The 22,623-nt window shown below is 36.3% G+C and overlaps 1 protein-coding gene across 5 annotated transcripts in view; it reads left to right on the top strand.

The window, feature by feature from the left end:
• The first annotated feature begins 224 nt into the window (after window positions 1–224).
• The window catches only part of RABGAP1L (RAB GTPase activating protein 1 like), a 734,005-nt gene continuing 711,606 nt past the window's right edge, over window positions 225–22,623 (top strand). For 3 of the 5 annotated variants that reach the window (XM_077157040.1, XM_077157043.1, XM_077157044.1), the window contains exon 1: window positions 226–377. The gene's annotated coding sequence lies outside the window, so the exon portion shown is untranslated. Of the gene's footprint in view, window positions 378–758; window positions 1,284–22,623 lie in introns of those variants that run through there. The other 2 variants (XM_077157041.1, XM_077157042.1) reach the window with 2 other exon arrangements.

The following is a 22,623-nucleotide window of genomic DNA, read 5'->3' on the forward strand; positions in this document are numbered from 1 at the left end:
TCGCCGCCCTTCCACTAACAATTCTGGTGCTGTGCAGATGGGGACGCGCACAAGCGTGCACGCCACCACTTAGGAGCTGGGAGGGCACCTCCCCGGCAGGAGCGCGCACGGCGCGCGGAGGGCCCAGACGCGCGCGCTCCCGATTCGCCTTCTCTTCGGCCCGCCCCCTCCCTAGCCTCTTCCTGCCGGCCGCCCCCCTCCCCTCCCCTCTCGGCTCTCTCCGCCCTGCTCCCTCCGCCCCCGCCCTCCCCACCCCCTGGGCTCTGGCGGCAGCGGAGTGAAAACCACGGGCCCGGCCGCAGAGCGCGGGGCGGCGGATGGGACGCGGGTCCCTGGCAGAGTTGTTGTTCCGGCAGCGCCCGTGGATACGTGAGGAGGTGAGGCGACGGCGGCGTCTTAGGGGCCCTCCGCGGCCAAGAACCGCTGGCCGGGGTATTCCTGGCTGGGCTGAGCCAGGGGAGGGTCGCGGTGGGAGATCCGCCTGGGACGGGGATGCGAGGTCACCGGAGAGGAGGCACCGGGGCGGCTTCAGGGCTGTCGGCCGCCTCCCGGGCGCCGTGATTCTCTCCCCGGCTGCTCCTAGCGGCCCTTCGGCGTCCTGGACCGCGGGCGGGCCGGTTGGCGCCCCTCACCTGGGGCCGGGGTGGTGGCTTTGGCGGCCAGCCTCCTCTAGCTGCGGCCCCCTGACATTGCCTCCGCCTTCGCGGTTCGCTGCTGCCGAGTTCGCAGCCCCAGCAGCCCTGCATCCGGGGTGCGTGTGGTTAGGGTGTTTTCTTACCCACACGCAGGCTTCTGTTGGTGACCGTGTCTTGCCCTCGCGTTCCCCCTTTCCCCGCCCAGCACTTTGCTCCGCTCCCGCGGTTGATGCTGTTTTGTAGTCTGGGATGGGCTGGGTCCTGGGCAGATCTCTACCTGCAAAGAATGCCCCGCTCCAAAGTTGATCGCTTGGGCCATGACAGCATCGCCTTCCCCGTCCGAGTTATGGGTGCTCAGTGTCCTGATAACTGAGTCAAAGTTTCTGAGACTGGGCTGGTACTTTGCACTGGTCGCCAACGGTGCAGGGCTGGGCAGTGCGTCAGAGTGTGGAAAGGGGCCACCGGCCAGCGGAAAGTGGCCGGCGCAAGGGAGCTGGACTGACAGCACTTGTCCCTGTTCCTAGGGCTGTGTGTCCAGGTATTTTGGACCTTTCCAATAGGGTTCTCTTTGAAAAGTACCACAATTTAGGTGGTCACTTGCAAAAATTCGTGCAAGTGAAGAGAGACGCCGATCTCATTACATTAATGGTAAGGATAACTTTTGTTTGCTTGGTAGATTTCAGCACTAACTGGAAACTGATTTCCAGGCCTGCATTTTCCATACTGGAGGATTTAAAAATCTTTGATACATTTGATTTTTCTTGTACATGACAGGTGTAGGTAGTTGCTTGTTACTTTTCTGAAAACACACTTTCACAAGAATCTTTTTTTCACAATAGCGTTTACATATGGCTTCTGCTGCACTTCTGTAGAATATCCAGTAGTTTTGAATCTGAATTTACTTTTGGTCAAGTTTACTTTTGGTCAAATATGAAATGGAGTTTGCTCATGTGAAATACCCGTGGGCAAACTTCTAGCACTGGAAAACAGTCCTGTGATTCATTATCCCACATGAAACTGAGAATGAGATTGCAAAGGTGAAAATCTAGAAAATCATCAAATTGTGTTAAGTGGTTTACTGCTTAGGGAGTTGACAGCTAAGATTTTGAGATAGACTGGGTGTCCATTCTAAAATCAGTTCAAGATGTGCTCTGATATTATGTATTAAGTCATCTGGGGAGAAGCAGATGTAGTAGAGCAGTGCTTATATGTGAACATATTTATATAGCCTACAATGTACACTTGAAATCTGGAAACAAGATAGTAGATCCCAGTACTATTGGGACATATAAGATTATACCAACCAACATTAAAAAGTGTGACTACAAATATATGAAGCTTTTAGTTTGTTTTTTTGACTTGAGTTATTTAATGGGAATTTCCATATATTACCGTTGTTCTTTTGATAATTATTTTATTATGCATATCATTTTCTTAATTTTTTTGTTATTGCAGTTACAGAAAGTACAGAGAAAAGTCACATAGAAAGTACAGAATTCCCATATACTCCCTTCTGCCATAGTTTTCCCCCTTAACATTTTGTATTAGTGTAGTTAGTACCTTTGTAACAATTAATGAAGCAATGTTATATTATTAACTATAAGCCATAGTTTTGTTAGGATTCACTCTGTTTTGTACAGTTGTATGGGCTTTAAAACAAATTTTATTCTTGTAACATAAACAACCTAGAATTCCCCATTTTAACAACTTTTAAGTATAAAATTCAGTGGTGTTAAATTCATTCACAGGGTTGTACTGCCGCACGTCATTTTCTTTTCACTCAGTTATGATGTTTTTTATTTGCGTGAAAGGCTTTTATAAGATTTGTGAAACAGGAATTTTCATATTTATCAACTCACCAATTCTGAATTTGTGATTTATAAAGATTCATGCTTAATTTTTTTTTTTTGCCTTAACCTAAAACTTGGAATTAGTCAATAACTGTATGTTTGCTTGAACTCTGAAATGGTACAACACTAAAGCTGAAATTCCTTTTATCCACTCACTTAGAGTAGTCAAAAGAAAGAATTCTATTGTGCCAAGTAAAAATATTATGTGTAGGAGACATCCAACATTCCAGAGATTGACTTTGAAGAGAGTAGTAGTAGCTAAGTAGCAAAAATTTCTTACGTTGGGAATATACACCTGGGACTGAATTACGTCTACCATTGTCTTGTTGACATGTCGTGGAGATGATTATAGCTGGATAGAATGTGTTTGAAGAATGAAGTAAATAACTGTTGCCTATATGCAGTTCCCAGGCACAGAGGTGTTTTTTTTTTTGCCATGTGTCGTAAATTTTAATGAATTGCTACGTGTGTACAACTCTTGCCTTATATAAATGGATCAGTCACTGGGTCTGAGGATGACCAGTATCCCAAGGCTATATCAGCTGCTGGTACTTCAAAGACAGCTCAGAGATTTCTTCTGGAAAAACTCTTATGAGCATTTGCTACCATAAACAGTGGAGGCAGAGAACAGACTTGAGACTGATTTGTGGTAAAACACACTCAGTTTTTAAGGAGAGTTTTTATATTGAGAATTTGGAGGAAGACATGTCTTGACTTGACTCTCGGCTTTTTAGAGTGGGGAATAAGTTTCACTTTATGATCTGTATTTGAAATTGGGTGTAAGATTGTGGACATCCATGAATTCTAATAAGGAAGAGTTAATGCAATTAAGCAGAACTTGTATCTCAACATTCTCCTTTTAGCTTATCACTTACTTTTCATGTTGTACTTATTCAACAAACAGAATGCCTTAATTATTTGAGTGTAGCAAGTTTGTGTTCATGCTTACTTCTTTTGGTGTTCTTTTTAGTATAAAATTTGAAAATTTTCCTGGGAAACTTCCCCGCAAACATTCAGTTGATTTGGAGTTAGAGAAATTTGGGTGAAGATTATTAGTACATTTGAAATTCTGAGCCTTGTTTTCTAAATAGCCTTAAAAATAGAAAATAATTCTTTGTGAACATGCATGAAAAATTTCATTACAGATTGTGTTGTGATAGACATAGTACATCCAAAAATATATTCAAGAACTTACCCCCTACTTATCCAATTTAGTAAGTTTAAATAAGAAAGTAATTTTTTTTCTATGAAAGCCTGATTTTCCACAATATCAAGTCTAACTGCTGTTTGCTGTGCCATTTTTCCCTTTGTCTGTTAAACTTCAAGTACCGCATGTCTCTAGTTCATGGCAAAAAATTCTAGTAGAGAATTCTTAGTAATGGATGCCTTGTTGAGGGATGCAAGCTTGTGTTGAGGAATCTTGATTGGGAAACTTCTCTGTATCCCGGGTTCTTATGGGGTGGGGGCATGGACACAAATGTCAGAATCACTTGGATTTTTTTCATACTGTACAGTTCTTCCTTCTTTTCCTCTCAACCTTTTGCTGATGAGCTATTGTTACTAGTAGGAATGTGTTGTGTCCTTGAGGTGTGTGGGGTTGAACAAAGGCTGGTAACCTCAACTGTGGGGCCCTGGCTGATGCTGCCTATGCCAAATTTCCACTCCCAGTAATGTGCCTTCTGGTGATACTGGGTTACCTCTCCGTTATTTTCATATTTGAGGCTGAAGAAAAATATGAATTGTAGTGGTGAAGAGACTACCTATCCAGGTATAAGAAGATTGAATTGTAGTACACATGAAAGAGACTAGAAGATTGTTTAGTTGAGCATTTATCAATCTCTTTTGGCTATGACTGCAGTAAGAAATACATTTTATTTCCTAACCTAGTACATACACACTCACTTGAAGTTGAAAGAAGTTTGGTGAAATAATACTTATATTTTCAGTGTTTTGCTGGAGCTGGCTCATACTGGCTTGTAAGAGCAATCACCCACATGTCTTCCCAAGTGACAAATTTTTAACTTGAAATTGGCTCTGATAGGAGTCTTTATATTAGGGAAATCAGCAAATAATACAATTCAGGGTTTTCTGCTCTTTTTGATAGCCAATTGTTAACCATTTACAGCATACCATTACATATAACACAGCTTATTTTCCGTTTTATTTCATTTCATTAAAAAAAATGCTGGGGTTTTGACCCCCAAATTTATTTTAAATCTTGTTAATGAATAACAACCTATACCTGTGGTCTGAAAAACTGGTTTAGCCCAACCCTCTCACTTTGTTGATGCACATACTAAAAGCCTAAAGTCCAAGGTCGTAAAACTAGTTATTAGCACAGCCAGGTCTTTATCCTTCTAATATAGTGTTGTTGCCAGTAGACTTTTTTCTTATTTTGAATGGATATAATAATGCATGAAACTTGATTTCGAGGGTTTTATGCTTATGGGGGAAAAAGAAAAAGATAATGTAAGGCAGAAAGCAATGGGGGTGGTAAAGAGATAAAGATAAGGCACTCTAAGAATTTAGAGGAGGGAGACTTTACCTTTAGTTGTAAGGATAAGGGAAGAGATGATATTTGAATTATGCTTTGAAGACTGGGTAGGATTTGGATGTGTAGAACTAGGACAAATAGGATGGACAAAAAGTCCTGTTGGGACGAGGGACCAGGGTAATCGAAAGCATAAAGGCACAGAAAGGGAAAAATGAGTAGTGAAAGAGCTAGGCAGGAAAGGTCAGTTAGTACCAGATGTGTTAAAGAGCCTTGAATGCCAGTTTTCCTTTCTGCTTTCCAGTTTATCTTTCATTTTTGTGTATGTCATCATCTAGTACATCTTAATATTATGTAAGCTTTGTATGTTGTACCTCTGCTTTAAATATGATTCAGAGAGCAACCTTAAACACTGAAGGGAAAAAAATTATTAGTGCTGGGAAACAACCTTGAATTTACCAATTCTAAAACTGTAGGAAAAGGAAAATGTTTTCTTCATAAGGAGATACCAGTGGGTTTTTTTTTTTTTTCCTGAATAGACAGCATCACATTGGCTATAGCAGTAGGAAGCTGTTATGAAAGTTTTTTCAAAGGGCCTTCAAAACTGTTATTTCTCCATGATTGAATCTTAATTTCAGAGGCATGTCTGGTTCACACAGAAAGGCAGTTTATACAGATCCACAACAGAACTAACTAGCTTTAAAAATTTAAGGCAATAAGCCTGGGTATATCATACCAAATCCCAGTTGTGGGGAATTAATAGGTTTTTTTCTCAAAGAACTCTTTTGGATTTCAGCGTTAATGTGTTTGAGAGCCTGTATGACTAAAGATGTTTTAAAGTGTTGGGTGGAGTTTACCTTGTTCCAAGAGTAATTGAGTGGCTAGATATAAAGAAAAGTAACAGTAAATTGTGTCACTTAGTCAAATTAAACTGCGCTGGTGGCACTTACACAAGCTTTTCTGTCTCCTGGTGATTTCACACGTACTGCTTCTAATTAAAAAGATGCACACTTTGCAGAATATTTGCTTCTCTTTGACCCACCAATTCTATAAAGGTAAAATCCCTCTTAAAGTGTTGCCCAAGTAGCAACACCTACAGAGACTGTTTAATAGCTCATCACTGATGTATGTGGAAAATTTTGGTAATCTTGGTAATGAACTTGCTGTAATAAATAACTGCTTGGTTGGTAAAAAACTAGATTACTTTTGGATGGGTACAAAGAAGTTTTGGGATGAGCCTTGATTCCAAAATAAATATGAGTTGTGTCTTTTTGTACTGTTTTTCCCTATTGGTTTAAGCTTCTAGTATGTAGACTGTGTTGTCCTGTCATTTTAGAAGGTTTGAGCCATTTCGTATTAGCTGTTCTACAAGATAGCAAACCCTTAGTAGTATGATAAGAGTTCAGATGCATCATACCTCAGATAACTCACACCAGTTGAATGGAGTAGCTAATCATGACAGCACAGTCCCCACCCCTCCCATAGTTTTTTTGAGACGTGTCATGTTTCACAAATTGAAGTTACTAGAATCCTCCCCAAATTTTCTGCCACCATTTTTGTGGTACTTAAGTGTGATATTGATATCCTTAAATTCAGCAATGCAAACATTTTCTAAAGATACACACACATGCCTTTGGTGGAAATTTGTAGTGAAAATGTAGTCTCCTTGGCAAATGACTTAAAACAAGACAGTGGTCTTGAAGGCTGTCATGTGAAGAATGCACAAATATGAAAGCAGTACAAACCCAAATGGATTTTTTTAATGCCACATTTCCAGGAAAGGAGCATATTTTGAAAGGCAAGTTTAGAATTCAATCATGTTCCAATGAAGAATTTCTCAACTTTCTCCCCATCTACCCGCTCACATATACATTTATATTCTCCGTCATCTGTAGTAAGCAAAATTACAGGACATTAAAATCAGACTGCAAATAACAAATTATTATTATATGCAAATAACAAACGTTATTTTTAGAAAAAATGCAAAACAATGGTTTTCAGTCTTAAAGGTTTAAGAGACATATATAACATTAGTTTTTAAAAAATAATTTATCATAGTAACAGTTATTTTTGAAAAACTGTATAGAGTATTTATTCTATGCTTCAAGGTGTTGTATTTATCATTTTGAAGCCCTCAATTAAGAGCGTTATATGAGTGGAGATGGTCAGGAGAGTGGTTATTAGGTATTTTTTGAATAATTTATTTCTCTGTAGTAAATTTAACTTATTATAACATTTAGAATGGTTCACAGTCTTTGGTGAAACATTAACTATGGAAGGGAGCCTAAGTATAGACTGACAGACAATTAGGTTGTTTTAGAGTAATTTAATTATTTCGGCACCTCTTTGCCACAAGCCTCCATTCATTTATTATTGTATTTTACCAAAGCTTGTCTCTCATTAAATGTATTCTTTAATCTTAAGTCTTGGTCTCATATTTGCCCTACTGTCCAGGGTAATGTTTGGACTAATGTTTTTTTTCCCCATTTAATGTGAAAATCTATTATTATATGAAATTTAGAGTTTTAATTGATTGCTTTATTTATAATTTTGATTGTCTTTACACACATGTATGTATAAATAGAAAGAATAATATAAGCCCCCATTTCTCCTCATCCAGCTTCAACAGTTGCAACTCACAGCCTGTCTTGCTTCATTTGAATTCCAGATGTCATCATTTAAACTGATAAATATTTCAGAATGTATATTGAAAATATAAAGACTTTTTAAAAAGAGGTGAACACAAATATCACTATGACTGAAAAATGAATAATCATTTATTATCCTCAAATATCCAGCCGGGTTCTGATTTCCTTGATTGTCTCCTTTTGTTTTTTTTCAAAACAGTTTTATTCACTCACCGTACAATCCATCCAAAGTGTAAAATCAGTGGTTCTCAGAATAAACACAGAGCTGTGCTTTCATCGCCACAATCAATTTTAGAACTTTTTCATAACTCCAGAAATAAAAACGCCATGCTCCTTATACTCTCCTATTATTGATACTTAGCATCAGTGTGATAGTTTCATTGTAATTGATGGAAGAACATTAAGATAATACTATTAATTATAGTTCATACTTTTCATTAAGTGTGTTTTCCCCCATATATCACCTTATTATTGACACTTTATAGTTGTCAGATGTATTTGTTCTAATTCATGGAAGAACGTTCTTGTATTTCTACTATTAACCACCTTTATCATCCACAACAGGGTTCACTATGCTATACAGTCCCTTGTTTCATCCTCTAGCTTTCCTTCTAGTGATACACACAACTTTAAACTTCCTCTTTCAATCACAATCACACGTACGATTCAGTGCTGTTATTTATGTACATGATAATTTGCTGCCATCATCTCCATCCATTTCCGAACATTTACAATCAACCTTATTAAAAAATGTCTCCTGGTAACCTACACTCTAGATCTTAACTCCGTGAGTTTGCTCATTATAATTAGTTCATACTAGTGAGACCATACAATATTTGTCCTTTTGTGTCTGGCTGTTTCACTCAACACAGTGTCCTTAATGTTCGTCTAAGTTGCCACATGCATCAGGACTTCCTTCCTTCTTACAGCTGAATAATACTTTATCGTATGCATATATCACAATTTATTTATCAATGTATCATTTGATGGACACTTGGGTTGCTTCTATCTTTTGGCAATTGTGAATAATAACTCCCATAAAAATTGGTGTGAAATGGGTGTTTGCATCCCTGCTTTCAGTTCTACTAAGTACATACCTGCCAGATCATATGGCAGTTCTATACTTAGCTTCCTGAGGAACCACCAAACTGTGTTCCACAGTGGTTGTACCATTTTACATTCCCACCTGTAATGAATAAGTGTTCTTATTTCTCCATATCCTCTCCAACACTTGTAGTTTTCTTTTTTTAAATTGTGGTCCTTCTAATAGGTCTGAAATGATATCTCATTATGCTTTTGATTTGTGTTTCCCTAATAGCTAGTGATAGTGAACATCGTTTCATGTGGTTTTTAGCCATTTGTATATCCCTTTTGGAAAAGTGTCTATTCAAGTCATTTGTCCCCTTTTTTTTAAATTGACTTTCTTTTATTGTATAGTCTAACATAAATACAAAGCAAAGAAATAAAAAAGCAATGGTTTTCAAAGCACTCTTCAACAAGTAGTTGCAGGACAGATCCCAGAGTTTGTCATGGGTTACCATATGATCCTCTCAGATTTTTCCTTCTAGGTGCTCCAGAATATAGGAGGCTGGAGGACTTAAATATTTTCTTTTGTCATCACTATCGACTTTTTTTCCTTCTTTTTTTGTGAAAAATAATGTATACACCAAAAAGCTATACATTTCAAAGCACGGCACCAAATTAGGTGTAGAACATATTTCAGATTTTGACATGGGTTACAGTTCCACAATTTTAGGTTTTTACTTCTAGTTGCTCTAAAATACTGAAGGCTTTGAAAGAAATATCAATGTAATGATCAGCATTCATATTCGTTTGTTAAATCCTATCTTCTGTGTATAAATCCACCATCACCTTTGATCTTTTCATCCCTCTTTTTAGGGGTGTTTGGGCTATGGCCATTCTAAATTTTTCATGTTGGAAGGGTCTGCTGCTAATATAGGGTAGGGAGATGGAACTATCTGATGTTCTGGAGAGGCTGGGCTAGGTTTCAGGACTTACCTGGACCAGAGACCTATCTGGAGGATGTAGGTTTCTGGAAAGTTACTCTAGTGCATGGAACCCTTGTGGAATCTTACATATTGCCCTAAGTATTCTTTAGGATTGGCTGGAATGTCCTGGTTGGAGAGTGGCAGATTATGATAGGTAGCAGGGTCTAACTGAAGCTTGTGTAAGAGCAACCTCCCAATAGCCTCTTGACTCTATTTGAACTCTCTCTGCCACTGATACCTTATTAATTACACTTCTTTTCCCCTTGTGGTCAGGATGGAATTGTTGATCCCATGGTGCCAGGATTGGATTCATCCCTGGAAGTCATCTCCCACGTCACCAGGGAGACTTTCACCCCTGGATGTCATGTCCCATGTAGGGGGGATGGCAGTGATTTCATTTGCAGAGTTGGTTTTAGAGAGAGTGAGGCCACATCTGAGCAACAAAAGAGGTCCTCCTGAAGTAACTCTTAGGCATGCCTGTAGGTAGTCTAAGCTTCTCTGCTACCTATATAAGCTTCACAAGAATAAGACTCATGATCAAGGACATGGCCTATTGATTTGGGTGTCCCTAAAGTTTGATGCAATATCAGGGGATTCCCTGATGGTAAGGTTTGATAGTTCCATATTCTTTCTCCCATCTCTTTTGCCTGTTTATTTAATTGGACTGTTTGTCTTTTTATTGTTGAGTTGTAGGATTTCATTATATATTCTGGATGTTAAACCCTTATCGAATATATGGTTTTCAAATTTTTTCTCCCATTGAATAGCCTGCTTTTTCACCTTCTTGACAAAGCCCTTTGATGCACAAAAATATTCAGTCTTGAGGAGGTCCCATTTATCTGTTTTTTCTTTTGTTGCTTGTGCTTTGGCTGTAAGGTCTAAGAAACCACTGCCTATGACAAGATTTTAAAGATGCTTCCCTGTGTTTTCTTCTTGGTGTTTTATGATCCTGGCTTTTATATTTAAATCTGTGATCAACTTTGATTTACCTTTGTATAAGGTGTGAGATAGGGGACCTCTTTTATTTTTGGGGGCTATGGGTATCTAGTTCTCCCAGCATTATTTGTTGAAGAGACTGTTCTGTCCCAGTTGAGTGGTCTTGGCAGATTTGTCAAAAGTCCAGTGACCATGGATATGAGGATCTGTTTCTGATCTCTCAGTATGAGTCTATTAATCACTGTGTCTATCTTTATGCCAGTACCATGCTGGTTTGGCCACTGTAACTTTGTAATATGGTTTAAATTCAGGAAATGTAAGTCCTTCAACATTTGTTCTTCTTTTTTCAAGATGTTTTGGATTATTGGGAGCCCCATACCCTTCCAGATACATTTGATAATTGGCTTTTCCATTTCTACAAAGTTGGCTGTTGGGCTTTTATTTGGGATTATGTTGAATCTGTAAATCAGTTTGGGTAGTATTAACATCTTAACAACATTTGGCCTTCCAGTCCATGAACATGAAATTTTCTTCCATTTATTTAGGTCTTCTTTGATTTCTTTTAGCAATGTTTTATAGTTTTCTGAATATAGACCCTTTACATACTTGGTTAAATTTATTCCTAGATATTTGATTCTTTATTCTTAGATATTTTATTCTTTATTCCTAGATAGTTGCTATTGTAAGTGGAATTTTCCCCTTGATTTCCTCCTTAGCTGTTCATTACTAGTATATAGAAACATTTCTGATTTTTGTGCATTGATCTTGTATCCTGCCACTTTGCTGAACTTGTTTATTAGCTCTAGTAGCATTGTTGTGGATTTTTCAGGACTTTCTAAATACAGGATCATGTTGTCTGCAAATAGTGAAAATTTTACTTTTTCCTTTCGGATTTGGATACCTTTTATTTCTTTTTCTTGACTTATTGCTCTGGATAGAACTTCCAGACAAGTGTTGAATAATAGTGGTGATAATGGACATCCTTGTCTTGTTCCAGATCATAGAGGGAAAGCTTTAAGTTGTTAAAATTGAGTATGATTTTAGCTGTGGGTTTTCCTTTATGCCCTTTAACATGTTGAGGAAGTATCCTTTTATTCCTGTTTCTAAGTATATTTTTCAGGAACGTGTGCTGTAGTTTGTCAGATGCCTTTTCTGCACTGATCAAGATGATTGTGTGGTTTTTCCTCTGATTCGTTAATGTGATGTATTATATTAGTTGCTATTCTTGTGTTGACTTCCATTGCATACCTGGAAAAAGCCTACTTGATCATTGTATATAATTCTTTTTGTGCTATTGGGTTCAATTTGCAAGTATTTTGTTGAGTTTCTTTTGCATCTATATTTATAAGAGAAATTGGTCTATATATTTTTTCTTGTAATGTTTTTATCTGGTTTTGCTATGAGGGTAATATTGGCTTCATAGAATGAGTTAGATAGTGTTCCTTTCTCTTCAGTTTTCTTACAACAGTCTGTGCAGGATTGGTATTTATTCTTCTTGGAATTAGTGAAATTCACCTGTGAAGCCCTCTGGTCCTTGACTTTTCTTTGCTGGGAGGTTTTTGATGACTCATTCAATCTCTTTATTTGTGATTGGTTTGTTGTTAGGTCTTCTGTTTCTTCTTGAGTCAGTGTAGGTTGTTCATGTATTTCTAAGAAATTGTCCATTTTAGCCAAGTTGTCTAACTTGTTGGCATTCAGTTGTTCTTAGTACTGTCTTAAGATTTTGTTTATTTCTGTGAAGTCAGTGGTAAAGAGCCCTCTCTCATTTCTGATTTTATTTGTATCTTCTCTCTTTTTTTTAATTTGTCAGCCTAGCTAAGGGTTTGTTGGATTTTATTGATCTTCTCAAACAACCAACTTTTGGTTTTGTTGATTATCTCTATTTTTTTTTATTCTCATTTTTATTTATTTTTGCTCTAATCTTTGTTATTTTTTTTCCTTCTGTTTGCTTTGGGATTAGTTTGTTCTTTCACTAGTACTATATGCTTTCAGAGGATCCCTTTTTTTTCCCCTGTCCTGATACTAATCACATTGTAATATTGTCTTAATATTTCTGCATTAGATTGTAGGCTTTTTGACAGCAAAAACTTTTGTTTAGGGCCCTGAAATTGGTCTACCGTAGGTTTAATTCTTCACTCTGTTTGACTGTGGGCAAGTCCCTCAACCTGTTACTACTTCTGTTTCCTTATTTTTTTGATTTTTTGATTTTTTTGCATGGGCAGGCACCGGGAATCAAACTTGGGTCTCTGACATGGCAGGCGAGCACTCTGCCACTGAGCCACAGTGGCCCACCCTGTTTCCTTATTTTTAAAATGGGGATAATAGTACTTATGTTTTTTTTTTTGACATGGGCATGCACTGGGAATTGAACCTGGGTCTCCAGCATGGCAGGCGAGAACTCTGCATGCTGAGTCACTGTGGCCTGCCTGGCTTATGTTTTTTCTTCTTTTTTTTTGTTTAGGGTTATGTTTTTATAAGAATGTAGAGAAGGCATAATATACTTCCCAGTGCATAGTTAAGTTTTCATAATTGTTTCTGCCTTTCTTTCTTGTTGTGCCTGGCACTTAGGAGTTTCAGTAAAGACTCCTAAAGTGAATATGTAAGTATATATCATTAATCTAATTAAATGAAAACCTCTTAAAATGAATAATAACAACTGGTATATAATAAAAGTCTTTGAGTTAGATGGTAAATTATTTAGATTCCAAATTAGATTATCAGCCTGAAAAACTTTCTCCAGCTCTCGTCAGACTTGTAATTGTTGTGATGGTAGTAGGTAAAAGTATCTTGAAGATAATGTCAGTGAAGTGAACTCAGCTGTATTACCAGGGAAGATTTAAAGTCGGAGGGGAAAGATTGTAAAATTTCTTTCCCTGCTGTTTTCTACCCTCATTCACCTCTGTTGGTGACTATGTGTTATCGTTTTCATTTTGGTGTTTTTATGATGGGATGATTGTTGATCACATTTCTGGGGAAGGAAGGAACCCTAAATCTGACAAACCTCTACTTATTAATCATGTAACTTTGGGTAGGTAACTTTACTTCTGAATTTATACATCTGTAAAGTGAAAGTGAAAATACCTCATGGCTCTTGTGAAATTTAAGAAATAAAATAGGTCTGGTGTATAGAAGGTGCACCATACATGGTCGCTGTTCTCAGCCCTATCACCACACACACAGACACAGTTTTGTCAGAATCCTCAGTATTCCTTATTTATTAGTAACTTTAACTGACCTGATAGTAGCAAACCAAGAAGTAGGGTGAGGGAGATTGGGATGACCTGGGGAATAAGGGCAGAAGTTTGGCACCAAGGCTTTTAATCTTTAATGGTCAGGTACAGGGAGGGCCTGTGGCTCTATGTAAAGGTGTACACAGTGGAACAGGATTCACACAGCATCAATATTATGGCTTATAATCACTTCATGGACTAGATATTAAAATGCCTTCAATATTACACTACTTACTTGATTAAGGAATGATTTTCATTGAGCAGAATCCTCAAGGCTTATGGACTACTAAATTGTTCCTTTGTGAAAATGTGTTAAGACATTTATAGGTCTGAAGTATCAGTTATTTCTTTAACACCATGAATTATTCAAATATAGGTTGCTGCTCCTACTAGTGTTTTCTGCACATCCTTACTGTCTATAAGGCACCAGGCTAGATGCTATGGAGAAATGTAATGAAGTGTAAGATATAGATATGTCTCTTAGGAATTTGAATATAGTGGGGAGGGTAATGTATACTTGTTTTAAAAATGCATAGAATTACTGAATGAAACACATCTTATTCTATGAGCCTAATATATCTAACATCTTTTGTTTAGGATAAAATAGTTTTTCTGAAAGAAATCTTAGGTTGTTATATGTATCACTTTCCTTATTAATTGAAAAGTTTGAAACTAAAGTTTCTGACAAATGTTAATTTATTTTGTCATCTTATTTGAAAATCTTTATTAGAATTATCTTCTCCTAATTCCTTAATTAATATCTTCTAAGGGTTTAAAAATAATCTGTAAATTTTAAAGCATTTTTTTGTCTAACATCTTTCAATGTGATAGTTGAAAAGATGGTTAATCTTGTATGTATCCTTCCAAGTAGGTTAAATTTAATCGTTATGATTAGGAATTTTCTTATGACATTTTATATTGATTTGGATATCACTTGAAAGAAATCATATTTTTGATCTCTGTAACACCTTTTATACTTAATTGGTAAACATTTTGATCAAAAGACGTGTCACCTCTGTCCCCTTATATTGCTTGCTTGACTAATGTTTTGATATGAGAACCTCTAAGCAAAATACTCTCACAATAGCTTTCTTGTTGTTGACTTCTCCTCATTCAGTTCTTAGCTCTTTTAAGTCTTTCTCTAACCACCCAAAATGACAGTCTAAACTGGTCCCTTCATCATTTAGCCTACCTCTGCCATTTTGCCCTCTATTTTGAATATTAATTAAAAATACTTACCATTATCACCAGAAAATTTGTTATTTTAGTGATCCCCTCATCCCTCCCCCAGTAGAATGTAAGATCTTAGAGAGCAGAAACTTGACTTTTATTCACTTGTGATGTCTCTAGAGTTTAGAAGGAAGAACTTAATAAAATTTTATTGATTAAAGAAAGAATCTTTATTGATCAATAAAAAGAATCAAGGTATTCTTGCCTCTAACTAGCTTCAAGACTTTGTTGAAAGTTATTTTTCCTTATTTATGCCTTAGTTTCTTCCTCTGCAAAATGGGTATGAGATGGGAGAGAGACGAGATTGAATTAGTTTTCTCTAAAATCCCTGCCATCTAAAGGATGTGAGGTTTGAGTTCTGTTCTAATGGCATTGATGAATTTGTTTTGAGCTACTTATTACTCTCTTACTCTGTCTTCTTTTGAAACCAGTAGTGCACATATGCAAGATTATTGACAGTATTGGATTGTCAATTATGACTGCAGAATGGTGTTTCTTGGTAAATCTGGATTATTAAGAGATTAGATTTTGCAACATGGTTTCTGTTTTCAAGATCAGATTAACCAAGATAAATTTCTTTGGCATATCAAAATATTGGGCTGAACTGATCTTTCTGGTCTTTTTTCTAAACTTGGTTTGCTACTATCAGGTCAGTTAAAGTTACTAATAAATAAGGAATACTGAGGATTCTGACAAAACTGTGTCTGTGTGTGTGGTGATAGGGCTGAGAATAGCGACCATGTATGGTGCACCTTCTATACACCAGACCTATTTTATTTCTTAAATTTCACAAGAGCCATGAACTGATCTTTCTGGTCTTTTGAGAATCATATCAACTTTTTGATTGTTCTTTAGCTCAAAGAATTGTAATCCACATGAAGTTAATCTTGGGGTAATATGCATATAAATAAATTGGGAGTTTATATCAAAAGTAATGTTTGTAGCAATTTATGGAAGGCAGTGAGGATTGTAGATATAAGCTGTAGTTTTCCTTTGGTCCATGTGACCAGAATTTTAGGCAGTTGCCTATTTCGTTCTTCACCTGGTAAAGTGTCATCATTGTCACAACCAAAACCATTTTTGAATGGGTAAAGGAAAGAGCTAACAGTTGGATAGCAGAGGAAATATAACCTATAATCATTTTGTAGAAGAATGTTATAATCTTATCAGCAAAGAAATGACTTCATGCAAAATGAAATACTGTTTTATACCTACTTCAAATTTTTTGAAAACAGTAATACCTTAATGCCGGTTAGATTGCAGTGAAGTGAGCTTGTTGAAATATTGCTAGTACCTTGTAATTTGGCAATATATATCTGAATACATCTTCATAACCTTTAATTTAATAATTTCACTTCTGAGACTATACTAAGGCAATGAAAAAAAGCAGAAAAAGGAAAAGGTAAAAAAGCAGTTGTAAACAGAATATTTATAGACACATTATTTATAATAGCAGACTATTGGAAGCAACTTAAATTTTCAACAATAGGAAACTTTATACATCTGTTCTAAGAACCATTATGCAGGATAAAAATAATTACAAAGAATATATTATGAGAAAATACATATACATTTAGGAGAGCTTGAATGTAATTGTTTAAAATATATGCATATAGCAAAAGACAAGAATGCTGCAACAAAATATTATGTTAGGGTGATAGGGTTATGGAGTTTTTTTTCTAAATTTTTGTAACATTTATAATGAAAAAAAGAGTATTTGGGGGGTTTTGCTAGCTGTGATCATTTTGTTAGTATGATTAGGATTGCTACATTTACGTTGTGTAGATTTAACTTAAATTTTGTGATTAGTTATGTAAATATTCTCTAATCTTCTCCCATATCTACCAATGCTTTGCATTCCCCAAAACACTTGTTTTAGGAACTTCATTTCAAGTTTCCTGTTAAATACAAATAAAATTGTGACCTGTGACTTTTTTTTTAAGTTGGTGTATAATCTCTGTTTTAAAAATGTTTTTATTCACGTCTTCACACACATGCATTCCTTACATAGTGTATAATCAATGGCTCACAATCTCGTCACATAGATGTGTATTTATTACCATGATCATTTTTTTAAAAACATTTGCATCACTCCAGAAAAAGAAATAAAAAGAAAAAAGAAAAAAACTCATACATACCGTACCCCTTACCCTTTCCTTTTACTGACCACTAGTATTTCCATCTACCCCATTTTTTAACCCCTTTTTCTTACTATAATTTATTTATTTTTTATTTTTTTTACTCATCTATCCATACCCTGGATAAAAGGAGCCACAGACACAAGGTTTTCACAGTCACATTGTAAAAGCCATATTTTTTATACAGTCATCTTCAAGAATCAAGGATATGAGAACAGCTCAACAGTTTAAAGGTACTTCCCTCTAGCCACTCCAATACACCATGAACTAAAAAGGGATCACTATATAATGTATAAGAATAACCTCCAGAGTAACCTCTTGACTCTGTTTGAAATCTCTCAGCCGCTGAAACTTCATTTTGTCTCATTTCTCTTTTCCGCCTTTTGGCCAAGAAGCCTTTCTCAATCCCTTGATGCAGAGTCTCGGCTCATCTGGGGAGTTCTGTACCTTGTTGCCAGGGAGATTTACTCTCCTGGGAGTTATGTCCCACATAGTGGGGAGGATAGTGAGTTCACTTGCTAAATTGGCTTAGAGAGAGAGGCCACATCTGAGCCACAAAAGAGGTTCTTTGGGGATGACTCATAGACCTAATTTTAAGTTGGTTTATCTCATCCTTTGCAGAAATAAGTTTCATAGGGGCAAACCCCAAGACTGAGGGCTTGGCCTACTGGTTTGATTGTCCCCACTGCTTGCAGGAATATCAGGAATTCTCCAAATGGGAAAGTTGAATATTTCTTCCTTTCTCCCCATTCCCCCGAGGGGACTTTGTAAATACCTCTTTATTCACTTCCCACATTACTGTGGGATGTATCTGGGCATCACACTAACCTGGACAAACCAACAAAATCTCATGCCCTATTCAAGTTCCCATGTACTTTTGGTGTTCAACTAAACTGTCCAGACAAGTTAAATATAAGAATATAAATTTTGCACCATATAAACACCTGTGATAATTTTAACCAAAGCTAATTTTGTATTTTACCCTTCAGATAACCAAACTAATTTATCTTAGTTCTGTATTTGAATTCTTGTAAGTCAATTTTAGTTTTATTTTCAGAGCTGAAGCAGGTTTTTATTAAAAAATTTTAGTAGCTTTATCAAGATATAATTCATATACTATACAGTTTGCCCATTTAAGGTGTACAATTTAGTGTTTTTTAGTCTTTTCACGGGTATCTTTGACTATTACCACAGTCAATTTTAGAGCATTTTCATCATCTCCAGAAAAAACCTTGTATCCTTAGTTCTTACACCCTTATCCCCCATCCTCCTACAGTTCTAAGCAACCACTAATCTACTTTCTTTTTCTATTGGTTTTCCTATTCTGGTCTTTCACATGGATGGAATCACATAGTACCTGGTCTTTTAAGACTGGTTTCTTTTAAATTCACCCATGTTAGAGGATGTAGCAGTACTTCATTCCTTTTTATGGCCAAATAATTTGCCATTGTATGTATGTATACCACATTTTGTTTGTCCATTCATCCATCGATGAACATTTGTGTTGTTTCCACCTTTTCCTGTTATAAATAGTGTTATAAACATTTATGTGTAAATTTCTGAGTAGGGACTAACTTTTTATTTAAACTTAGAACTATTTTGCTGGGAGAGTTTATTCTTGTCATCTAGTTTTATATCAGTACTAATTTTTGGATGATGCCTGAAAAAAATATGATTTAATGATTGGTAAGGGTAATTAAAAAAATCTTATTTGACAAAAACTTGGTAATATTGGATGCTTTTTTTTTAGCATTACCTGTTTATCTTAAGTAGACAGATGATTTGTCAAGTTCCCATTTTCTAGCTTTAAAATAATGGTATTTCTGCAGTGAAATTTCTGCGGTAGTACATGTATCTGGGAAGAGGTGCATTCCCTAAAGCATACCTATTATAAGATGTTTGAGAGGTCAAGGAAATCCCATAAGAAGAAAAGGGGAAATAGGACTGTAACTACTCTGTTTTGAAAACTGGAACTTTTTATAAGTTCCATGGAATATATGAAATATATATTTGAACTGAAAATAAAATGACATTTATAGGCAATTCGAGCAGAATTTATTATCTATTCCAGAGAAATAGTTACTCTTCTATTATCTATTTAATAAAGTGTCACGATTTTTTTGCTTGAAAAATTCAGGGTGAAATTTTGAAGTCCAAGTTGAAGATGAGTCCTATGAAGATGTGGATGAATTTAGTTATCACTATTGATGAAGTGAATTTATTCAACCAAGAACTTTTATGTACTAGGTGCTAGGTGAACAAAATAAAGACCTTGCTCTCGTAGAGTTTATAGCTTAATGGGGATACACGTAGTTACAGTGCTCTGTGATAAGTACAGTGGTAGGGGAAAAGGGGTGCAGTGGTAGCTTAGAGGAATAGAGGGTTTGTTGTCCAAGCTGAGAAGTAGTAGGAGTTAGTCAGAGAAGTTGAAGTGTAGGTACTGGAGGAGTAAATGCAAATAGGAAGGCCTGGCAAATTTGAATCATAAAAGAAGGTTCAGTATGGTTTGTACAGAACTGTGTATGGGGGAGGGAGGAGAGCAAGTGGTGAGAAATGAGACTAAAGGTAAGCGAGTTTGGGCTTTATTCTAAGAATAATGTGATGTGATCAGATTTTTGTTATATAGAAATTATTTTGGCCTAGGTGTGAAGAATGAATTTGGAGAGAAGGCTGGAATCAGTAAGATAATTTAGAAGATTATTGCAATAATCTAGGTGATTGAAAATGGTGCCTTGAACTAGGGTGGAGGTAGGGAAGTTGGAGAGGAATGGATGGATTTAAGAAGTTCTTAGTATGTAAAATCAACAAAATTTTGTGATATATTAGATTTAGAGGTGATAGAGAAATACTTAAGGATTCTTGAGCAACTTCAACAGGAACTAAAGAAGGAACAGATCATAGGGAATATGAGTTCACTATTTGATGCCTAATGAAGCAACATTGATAATTTGACATATGATTGTAAAACTTGAGAGAGATGTCTGGATTTGGAATATGCTGATTGAGACTAAGTTTGAGTGGAGTAGAAGAGGCCCTGAATAAAATTCCTAGGAACTCCCATTTAAAGATTGAAGAGAAATTTATAAAAAAATTTGAAGACTGTTTCTAAAAATTTATGTATTTATATATTTCTTGTCTTCTATTAATTTGTTTCTGTTTATTTGCTTTTTGAAATGTTTCTTTCCTCCATTAGATTGTAAGTGCCATAAGGGCAGGACCATGCCTCTTTTTTCGACCTCTGTGTGCACAGTACTTGGCATTTAATACTCACTCAACCAGTTTTGTTGGGTGAATAATTAAAGCTTTCTCTATTGTATTACTTTTGATTTCTCATTTAATTTCTTCTAATTGTGAACATTCATTTCTAGATCTCTATTCTTTTCCATGGTCAGTTTTTCTGTTTAAATCATATCAGACAGGTATGTTTTCTTTTAATTTTTAATTATGGAAAATTTCAAACATATAAGAAGAGTAAGAATACTGTAAGTAATAGTCTATATAACTGTCTAGATTTAACAGTTCTTTGGTTTGCCATCTTTGCTTCATCTCTTTTTTCTTTGGTACAGTATTGTAAAATTACAGAAAATTGGTATATTTCACACCTTAATACTTAACTGTTTTATTAAAAATAACATTTTCCTATGTAAACATTATCACCCTTAACTAAATTAGTACCTTAATGTCATCAAATACCAAGTCCATATTCAAATTTTGCCATGCATACCTAAAATATCTTTAATTTTGGTCAAACCAAAATGTATTCAAGGACTATATAGTTAAGTTTAGATTTAAATTTCTTAAGTCTGTTTTAATCTATAACAGTTCTTTCTACTTTTTTTTTTCTTTTCGTGATTGTCTAGAGAGACCCACCCACCTGTAAAATTTTGAATTTGTCTGTTTTATTTCCGTGTTTTCTGTTCCTTGTCTTTCATTTAAGCTAAAAGCTAGATCTGAAGGTGTGTTTAAATTAAAGCATTTTGGGTAAGAGTACTTCATAGTTGATGTTGTGTTCTTCATAATGCATCATATTTGGAGGCACATATCTGGTTGTCCTTTTAATGATAATTAAATTAATTACTGGCTAAAGTGGAAACAAAATCTGATTCTTCTATTATAAAGTTATATTTTTCCTCTTGACCAACAAGTAACCTGTGGGTTGATACTTTGTAAGTTCTGTATAGTTTTGATAATTGTTATTTAGGGTAATGTGGTTGCTTGAATGCCATCAGTAAGAGTAGTGAACATTTGAATTCTTTTTACCTCCCAGCATTTGAACTTTTTTCTTGTGATTGAGAGATTCCTCCAATTTTTGGAGGAGAGCCTGCTTTTCACTGTCAAAGCCAAAAATGATAGATGCATTGTTCCTAATCCTCTTTTCATTTAAGTCATGGGAACATAATTTAGGTTCCACCAGTCAAATACACCTACCTCCAATTTTGGACTAGAAACTAGTACTGTAAAGAAGGTAGGCTCCACAAAATCCATTCTTGTGATGAGTAGTAGCAATAGTCACAGAGTTTCAGAAGCAGCAGAGGCCCAGGTTTGAAATGTGGCATTTAGACAGTCTCCAGACTGTCGGTGATGTGGATGGTGCAAGCTAATGGTGTTTGTGTCCAGCAGTAGCAGTAGTTGGCTGTAATGATGTCTTCACTGGGCAGGTTGAGGCATGCTTTTTGGGCATACTGTTGGCTCTGTGGTCTTTAAAAGTCCAGAGCCTTGGGCGGGCCACAGTAGCTCAGCAGGTAGAGTTCTCGCCTGCTGTGCTGCAGACCCGGGTTTGATTCCCGGTGCCTGCCCCTGTTAAAAAAAAGGTCTACAGCCTTGCTTTTCAGTAGATATTTTAATAAATCTTTTTCTCCTTAAGTAGATATGTTTTGTTTTACTTCTTAGTGACTTAAGGACTTTGCCTGAGAGATACACTCTGAGAGGGATCAGGTCCCCTTCAATGTGTGGTTACATTTGACTACCCACTTTTACTTTAAAAAAGTTATTTTATATGCTTGTTCTTTCAGGTATAGTTTATTATCAATTGGTCAAATTATTAAAATTTTATTCTACAAGTGTTCTTTAATACCCATTGTATACTGAGTTGTTGGTACAAAGATGAGTTGTTCTCAAGAAATATGCAAAGGAAGATGTTTTAGTTTTCTAGGCTACTCAAAACAATAGGTCGGATTAAACAATGAGGCTGGGAAAAAGTCCAAATCAAGACGTCATCAAGGTGATGTTATCTTCTGGAAGACTGGCTTTCTGGGGCTGGCTGCTCGTGGTCCTTGTCTCCTCTGCTATATGGCAGGGCACAATGTGGCATCTTTCGGTCTCTCCCTTCTGTTTTGGGTTCTTTCAATGTCCATCCTTTTTCTTCCTGTGACTCTTTCTCTGTCCAAATTTCATTCTCGTATGAAGGACTCCAGTAATAGGATTAAGACCCATACTGGTTGAGGTGGCACATACCT

Source organism: Tamandua tetradactyla, chromosome 4 (genome assembly GCF_023851605.1).
Source record: "Tamandua tetradactyla isolate mTamTet1 chromosome 4, mTamTet1.pri, whole genome shotgun sequence".
Classification (NCBI taxonomy): Eukaryota; Metazoa; Chordata; class Mammalia; order Pilosa; family Myrmecophagidae; genus Tamandua; species Tamandua tetradactyla.